This window comes from Cebus imitator, unplaced genomic scaffold, assembly GCF_001604975.1.
Source record: "Cebus imitator isolate Cc_AM_T3 unplaced genomic scaffold, Cebus_imitator-1.0 Scaffold640, whole genome shotgun sequence".
In the NCBI taxonomy this organism is placed as follows: domain Eukaryota; kingdom Metazoa; phylum Chordata; class Mammalia; order Primates; family Cebidae; genus Cebus; species Cebus imitator.
This window is the reverse complement of record NW_016107955.1, coordinates 220,509-228,693: the sequence shown is the minus strand read 5'-3', so window position 1 is coordinate 228,693 and position 8,185 is coordinate 220,509.

Here is an 8,185-nt window from a genome sequence, read left to right as displayed (position 1 = left end):
AAAAAAAGCAGAAATGAAAGGAAGTAAAGTACATTTGGAAGAGGGCATAGCCAGCAGCTTGAGAGATCAAGTGTGCGTAGTTTGACCTTTGACTAGGGGTTTTATACATTGGCATGCTTCCTGGGGGTCTTATGTTCCCTCTCCCCTGATTCTTCCCTGGGAGTGGGCATGAGCATGCGTAGTAGTCTTCTAGCACTTGGGAGGGAGCATGTGCAGTGTGTTTACTGGAGTTGTATGCATGCTTACTTGAGGCGTTCTTCCCTTACCAGTCAAATGTCCCTTGAAAGTCATATACCTCGGCTGGGCGTGGTGGCTCACGCCTCTAATCCAAGCACTTTGGAGGCCAAGGCAGGTGAATCACCTGAGGTCAGGAGTTCAAGACCAGCCTGACCAACATGGTGAAATCCCATCTTAAAAAAAAAAAAAAGAAGGTCATATACCTCTTAGTGCACATGCGTGAGTCCACTTGGCCAACTCTTGAGATATTAGGAAGCCGCTTATCCCTAGTTTCAGGTTTTCCTATATATTGGGAGGCTGCCTTTCCCTGGCACTAGCTGCAGCCAATTATTATTTTAGAGAGATAGTTAACCGCCTGCCTGACCATCACCTGATGGTCACCTGACAGTCCTGGTTGGTGGGGGAGGGGGCAGGGCCCTCTCCTGCCCTGCTCATGTCTGATTAGCTATCCTACCCTACTGTAACAAAACCATGTAGCCTAGAAATATTGAAGACATTAAGAAAAAGGTGTGCCACGAATGCATAAAACATATGTGGATGCTAGTCTGTTTTATCATATACTACCGTAAAATATAGACAAATCTATAAAATGTGAAAATTTATCAAAACTTATGGGCCAGGTGCAGTGGTTCATACTTGTAATCCCAATACTTTGGGAGGCTGAGGTGGAGGATCGCTTGAGCCCAGGAGTTTGAGACCCGCCTGGACAACATTGTGAGACTCTGTTTCTACAAAAAATAAAAAATTAGCTGGGCGTGGGTGTGCTAGCGCATAGTCCCAGCTACTTGGGAGGCTGAGGTGAGAGGATCACTTGAGCTTAGGAGGTCGAGGCTGCAGTGAGTGGTGATCAAACCACTGTACTCCAGCCTGGGCGACAGACCAAGACCATGACTGAAAAAAAAAAACCCCAAAACGAAACATGCACACAAGCTGGGTGTGGCGTTGCACACCAGTATTCCCAGCTACTTGGGAAGCTGGAAAAAAAGAAACTTAGGCACATACTTTTATTTATTTATTTATTTTTTAAGATGGGGTTTCACCCTGTTGGTCAGGCTGGTCTTGAACTCCCGACTTCAGGTGATCCGCCCGCCTTGGCCTCCAAAGTGCTGGGATTACAGGCATGAGCCACCGCGCCCGGCCCTGGCATACACTTAAAGACCGTATATCGTACCATTCCCAGTTGAGAGAAATATAAACAAATATAAAGTGCAGTATTAGACTGTAACTGCATAAAACTAACTGTAGTACATACTGTACTACTGTAATTATTTCATAGCCTGTTGCTATCGTGATGAGCTCGAGTTTTACAAGTATCTGCTTAAAAGGCTGTGTGATACCAGTCTTCTCCCTGAGCAGTTCATCTCTCCAGTAAATAATGTATCTCAAAAGAACTGATCTCTCACAGTTCTCAAGTATTTTTCACTGTGCAATACTGTAAGCCTTAAATAACACCATAGGATCCATAAAAAGTGCCACTAGTGATGCTGAAAGTGCTCCCAAGAAACAAAGAAAAATCAAGAAATTCCAAGTTGAATTGCTTGATAGGTACCACAGATTGAGGTCTGCAACTGGAGCTGCCCACCATTTCAAGTTAAGGGAATGCAGTGTAAGGAGCATTATAAAAAAGAAAAGGAAAATTGTGAAGCCATTGCTGCAGCTTTGGCAGCAGGTGTGAAAACCTTGCGCTTTCTGTAAATACCTTTTTATCTTGTATTTAAAGTGCAGCCTTTATGTAGGTGCAGGATTGCCACAAAAAAGGCATTCCTATAGATTCTAATTCTAGAAAAAATGAAGTCATTATATGACAAAGAAAGGTGAAGGATCTAAAGCTGGAGAATTTAATGCTAGCAAGGATGGTTTGATAATTTTAGAAAGAGAGTTGGCAGCTGGGCGCGGTGGCTCACTCTTGTACTTTCCCAGCACTTTGGGAGGCTGAAGTGGGAGGATCACTTGAGCCCAGGAGTTTGAGACCAGCCTGAGCAACATAGGGAGACCTTGTCTCTACTAAAAGTTAAAAAACAAAATGTGCTTGAGCCCAGCAAGTCAAGGCTTCAGGCTGGGTGGCAGAGTAAGACCTGGTTTAGAAAAATAAAAATAAAAAAAAGAAAGAGGTTTGGTTTAAAGAATGTCAAGATAAGCCAGGCATGGTTGTGCCTGCCTATAGTCCCATCTACTTAAATGACTGAGGCATGAGGATTGATTGATCCCAGGAGACCAGGAGTTGGAGGCCAGCCTGGGCAGCATAGCGAGACACCATCTCTATAAATAATAAACAGACAAACAAATAAAGTCAAGTTAACAGGAGAAGTAGCTTCTGCCAACCAAGAGGCAGACAAGTTCCCAGATGCCATTAAGGAAATCATTGAGGCCAGGTGTGGTAAGATGCCTGTAATCCCAACACTTTGGGAGGCTGAGGTGGGAGGATTGCTTGAGCCCAGGAGTTTGAGACTACCCTGGGCAACATAGCAAGACTCCATCCCTACAAAAAATAAAAAATTAGCTGGGCATGGTGGTGCATGACTGTAGTCCCAGCTACTCAGCAGGCTGAGGTGGGAGGATCACTTTAGCCCAGGAGGTTAAGGCTGCAGTGAGCCATGATTGCATCACTGCACTCCAGCCTGGGCCAACAGAGTGAGACCCTGTCTCAAAAAAAAGACAAGAAAATTACTGAGGAGAAAGGATATTTTGCCTGAACAGGTTTCAAATGCAGATGGAAGTGCCCTATTTTGGGGAAAAAAAAAAAAAGATCCCACAAAAGACTTTTTTTGTGTGTGACGGAGTCTCATTCTGTTGCCCAGGCTGGAGTGCAATGGCAAGGTCTCGGCTCACTGCAACCTCTGCCTCCTGGGTTCAAGAGATTCTCCTGACTCAGTCTCCCGAGTAGCTGGGATTGCAGGCGTCTGCCACCACACCTGGCTAATTTTTTTTTGTATTTTTAGTAGAGATGGGGTTTCACCACGTTGGCTAGGCTGGTCTCGAACTCCTGCCCTCGTGATCCACCCACCTCGGCCTCCTAAAGTGCTGAGATTACAGGCATGAGCCACCACGCCCGGCCCCAAAGGACATTTATTAGTAATAAATAGAAGTGAGCAGAAGTGTTGCTATTCACTCGGGGTGATTGGCAAAATATTACAGAAAATATTTAGGGAAAGTTATATAGTCTCAAACCTTTTGGAAGGCTGAAAGGTTTTATTGAGGCAGGTTGAAGGCAGCTGCCTGGTTAACGTTAGTATAGGAAAGAAACAGAGACTGATCAAAAGGCCTTACCCCACACCCGTTTGTCTCCACTCCTACTGTTTTCTCATGTTAATTTTGTGCGGGGTGGTCTCTCTGGGGAAGATCAAAGGGAAGTTCCCTGTTAATTGCATTTACTCTGGGCCCCAGAACCTAAAGCTTCTGTCAGTCATAAAACCACTCTTAACCATGTTAATTATCCACAAACGTGTTAACTCAGAACCTCTGCTGTAAAATCTTGAGGGAATAAAAATGTGATGGACAGAGGGTCTGGATCGATTGGTTGCATTTTGCCCTCTGAAAGCAGCCAACGGCCATCCCTAGCCCACTTGAAACACTGTTATGGTGTGAGAGTGCATCCATTCATCCATTGTTGAGTCAGGGTCTGCAAGTCAGACTTCTGCAGGTGGTGAGACCCACGTCCCAGGTGGTGACCCCGACGTGATTGAGGGCACACAGAAGGAGTTAAGGCAAGAAGGGATAGACTAACTCCTCTGTTGTGTGCAAATGCTACTGGGTCTCTGATCAGAACTGCCCTTACCTATAACGTTCCGAGCCTTGAAGGAGAAAGATAAACTACCAGTTGCAAGTCTTTTGGTTGTACAGGAAGACCTGGGAAAGTCTTTTTTGGTTGTACAAGAAGACCCCTTTTCTGCATTGGTTCCATTGATATTTTGTCTCTGATGTCAGAAGTACCTTGCCAGTAAGGGAGTGCCTTTTAAAGTGCCTTTTGATATTGGACAATGCCTCTGGCGATCCAGAACCCCATGAATTCAACACCAAAGGCACTGAAGTGGTCTACTTGCCCCCCAAAACCACATCTCTAATTCAGCCTAGATCAGAGTTACAAGGGGCTTTAAGGCATAGTACTCTAAGGAAAGGGTTGTTAATGCTGTGGAAGAGAGCCCCGACAGAGGGAATATCATGAAAGTCTGGAAGGATTATGCCATTGAAGATGCCATCATTGTTACAGAAAAAGCCATCAAGCCTGAAACAAATTTCTGCTGGAGAAAACTGTCCCGATGTTGTGCAGAACTTAACAGGATTTACGACAGCGCCAATCAAGGGAATCATGAGTTTATGAATGTGGCAAAAAAGGTGGCAGGTGAGGGTTTCAGGATATGAAAAGGTTTCATCTTAGTGAAATGCAAGAGCGAATAGACACCACACCCAACGCAAGTAACAGAAGACATCTTGATGGGGATGAGTGCTTCTGAACCAGTACTGGATGATGAGGAAGAAGACATAGAAGCAGTGCCAGGAACCAAAATGAATTAGACAATCTGGCAGAAGGGTTCTGATTATTCAAGATGGCTTTTAACTTATTTTATGGCATGAACCCTTATATGATAGAGGCACTGAAACTAAAGCAAACGGTGGAAGAAAGATTGGTACCATATAGAAACATTTTTAGAGGCATGAAAAAGCAAAAGTCAAACAGCAATTATAATATATTTCCATAATTACACCAGTGTGCCTGCCTCTTCTGCCTCGTTCACCTTCTCCACCTCTTCTGCCTCTGCCATCCCTGAGACAGCAAGATCAACCCCTCCTCTTCCTCTTCAGCCTACTCAACAACAAAGATTGTGGATGAAGACTTTTATGATGGTCCACTTCCACTTAATGAACAGTAAATATCTTTTCTCTTCCTTATGATTTTCATGTTTTATTTTCTTTAGCTTATTTTATTGCATGAATACAGTATACGTTACATATAACATGCTAAATGTGTGAACTGACTGTGTCAAGGGAGGGACCTGGTGGGAGGTGATTGGATCATGGGGGTGGATTCCCCCCATGCCATTCTCACGATCATGAGGGAGTTATCACAAGATCTGATGGTTTAAAAGTGGTAGTTCCCCTGAGCTCTCCGTCTCTCTTTCTCTCCTGCCACCTTGTGAAGACTGTGCCTGCTTCCCCTTCACCTTCTGCCATGATTGTAAGTTTCCTTAGGCCTCCCAAGCCATGCGGAACTGCGAATCAATTAAACCTTTTTCCTTTATAAATTACCCAATCGCAGGCAGCTGTTTATAACAGTGTGAAATGGACTAATACAGACAATTTGTACTGGCAGAGTCAGGCACTGCTATAAAGATAATCTGAAAATGTGGAAGTGACTTTGGAAGTGGGTAACAGGCAGAGGTTGGAACAGTTTGGAGGGCTCAGAAAAAGACAAGAAGATGTGGGAAAATTTGGAGCTTCCTTTCTTTTTTTTGAGATGGAGTCCTGCTCTGTCACCTAGACTAGAATGCAGTGGTGAGATCTCAGCTCACTGCAACCTCCAACTCCCAGGTTCAAGCAATTCTCCTGCCTTAGCCTCCCGGGTAGCTGGGATTACAGGCGCCCGCTACCACGGTTGGCTAATATTTGCATTTTTAGTAGAGACAGGGTTTCACCATGTTGGCCAGCTGGTCTTGCACTTCTGACCTCGTGACCCACCCACCTCGGCCTCCCAAAGTGCTGGGATTACAGTCGTGAGCCACCGCGCCTGGCCAAGTTTGGAACTTCCTAGAGACTTGTTGAATGGTTTTGACCAAAATGCTGATAGTGATATGGACAATGAAGTCCAGGCTGAGGTGGTCTCAGATGGAGATGAGGAACTTATTGGGAACTGGAACAAAGGTCACTCTTGCTATGCTTTAGCAGAGACTGGTGGCATTTTGCCTCTGCCCTAGAGATCTGTGGAACATTGAACTCGAGAGAGATGATTTAGGGTATGGTGGAAGAAATTTCTAAGCAGCAAAGCATTCAAGAGGTGACCTGGCTGATTCTGAACCTGTTCAGTCATACGAGTTCACAAAGAGATTATCTGAAACTGAAACTTTTTTATTTAAAAGGGAAACAGAGCATAACAGTTTGGAAAATTTGTAGCCTGAGCATGAGGTAAAAAAGAAAAACCCATTTTCTGGGGAGAAATTCAAACTGGTTGCAGAAATTTGTAAAAGTGAGGCCAGGCGCGGTGGCTCACACCTGTAATTCCAGCACTTTGGGAGGTTGAGGCAGGTGGATCACAAGGTCAGGAGATCAAGACCATCCTGGCTAACATGGTGAAACCCTGTCTCTACTAAAAATGCAAAAAATTAGCTGGGTGTGGTGGCTCCCGCCTGTAGTCTCAGCTACTTGGGAGGCTGAGGCCAGAGAATTGCTCGAACCCAGGAGGCGGAGGTTGCAGTGAGCCGAGATTGCGCCAATGCACTCCAGCCTGGGCAACAGAGCAAGACTCCGACTCAAAAAAAAAAGAAATTTGCAAAAGTGAAGAGGAGCCCAATGTTAATCACCAAGACAATGGGGAAAATATCTCCAGGGCATGTCTTCACAACAGCCCTTCCCATCACAGGCCCATAGGCCTTTTAGGGAGAAATGGTTTTGTGGGCTCTAGGGCCCTGCTGCTCTGTGCAGCCTCAGTACTTGGTGCCCTGTGTCCCATCCTCTCCAGCTCCACTGTGGCTAAAATGGGCCAAGGTACTGCCCAGGCCTTTGCTTCATAGGGTGCAGCCCCAAGACTTGGCAGCTTCCATGTGGGGTCAGGCCTGCAGGTGTACAGAAGACAAAAGTTGAGGTTTGGGGCCGGGCATGGTGGTTTATGCCTATAATCCCAGCACTTTGGGAGGCTGAGGTCAGGAGTTTAAGACCAGTCTGGCCAACATGGTGAAACCCTGTCTCTACTAAAAATACAACAAAATTAGCCAGGCATGATGGCATTCACCTATAATCCCAGGTACTCTGGAGGCTGAGGCATGAGAAGTGCTTGAACCCCGGAGGTTGCAATGAGCTGAGATCGCACCATTGCACTCCAGGCTGGGCGACAGAGTGAGACTCCATTTCAAAAAAAAAAAAAAAAGGCTGGTCCAACGGTAGTGGGTTGTCAGAACTTATTAACATTAATGTCACTAAAGTTGGCATACAACCCTCCACTGCTAAATTTGACTGGCTCTAAAAAAAAAAGAGTTGAATTTCAGAACCTCCACCTAGATTTCAGAGGATGTATGGAGACACCTGGATGTCCAAGCAGAAGTTTGCTCCAGGGGCAGAGCACTCATGGAGAACCTCTACTACAATGGAGAGGGGAAATGTGGAGTTGGAGCCCCCATGTGGAGTCCTCCCACTGGGACACTGCCTAGTGAAGCTGTGAGAAGAAGGCCATTGTCCTTTAGACCCCAGAATGGTAGATCCACTGACAGTTTGCCCTGTGCACCTGGCAAAGCCACAGACACTCAATGCCAGCCCGTGAAAGCAGCCATGGGGACTGTACCTTGCAAAGCCACAGGGGAGGAGCTGCCCAAAGCCTTGGGAGCCCACCCCTTGCATCAGTGTTGCCTGGATGTGAGACATGGAGTCAAAGGAGATCATTTCAGATTTAATGACTGCCCCACTGGATTTCAGACTTCTGTGAAACCTGTAGCCCCTTTGTTTTGGCCAATTTCTTCCATTTGAAATGGGAACATTTATCTAATACCTATACCCCCATTGTATCTTGGAAGTAACTTTTGATTTTACAGGCTCATAAGTGAAAGGGACTTTCCTTGTCTTAGATGAGACTTTTTTCTTTTTTTGAGACAGAGTTTTGCTCTTGTTGCCCAAGCTGGAGTGCAATAGCACGATCTTGGCTCACTGCAACCTGTGCCTCTTAGGTTCAGTGATTCTCCTGCCTCAGCCTCCCAAGCAGCTGGGATTACAGGCATGCACCATCACGCCTGGCTTTTTTTTTTTTTTC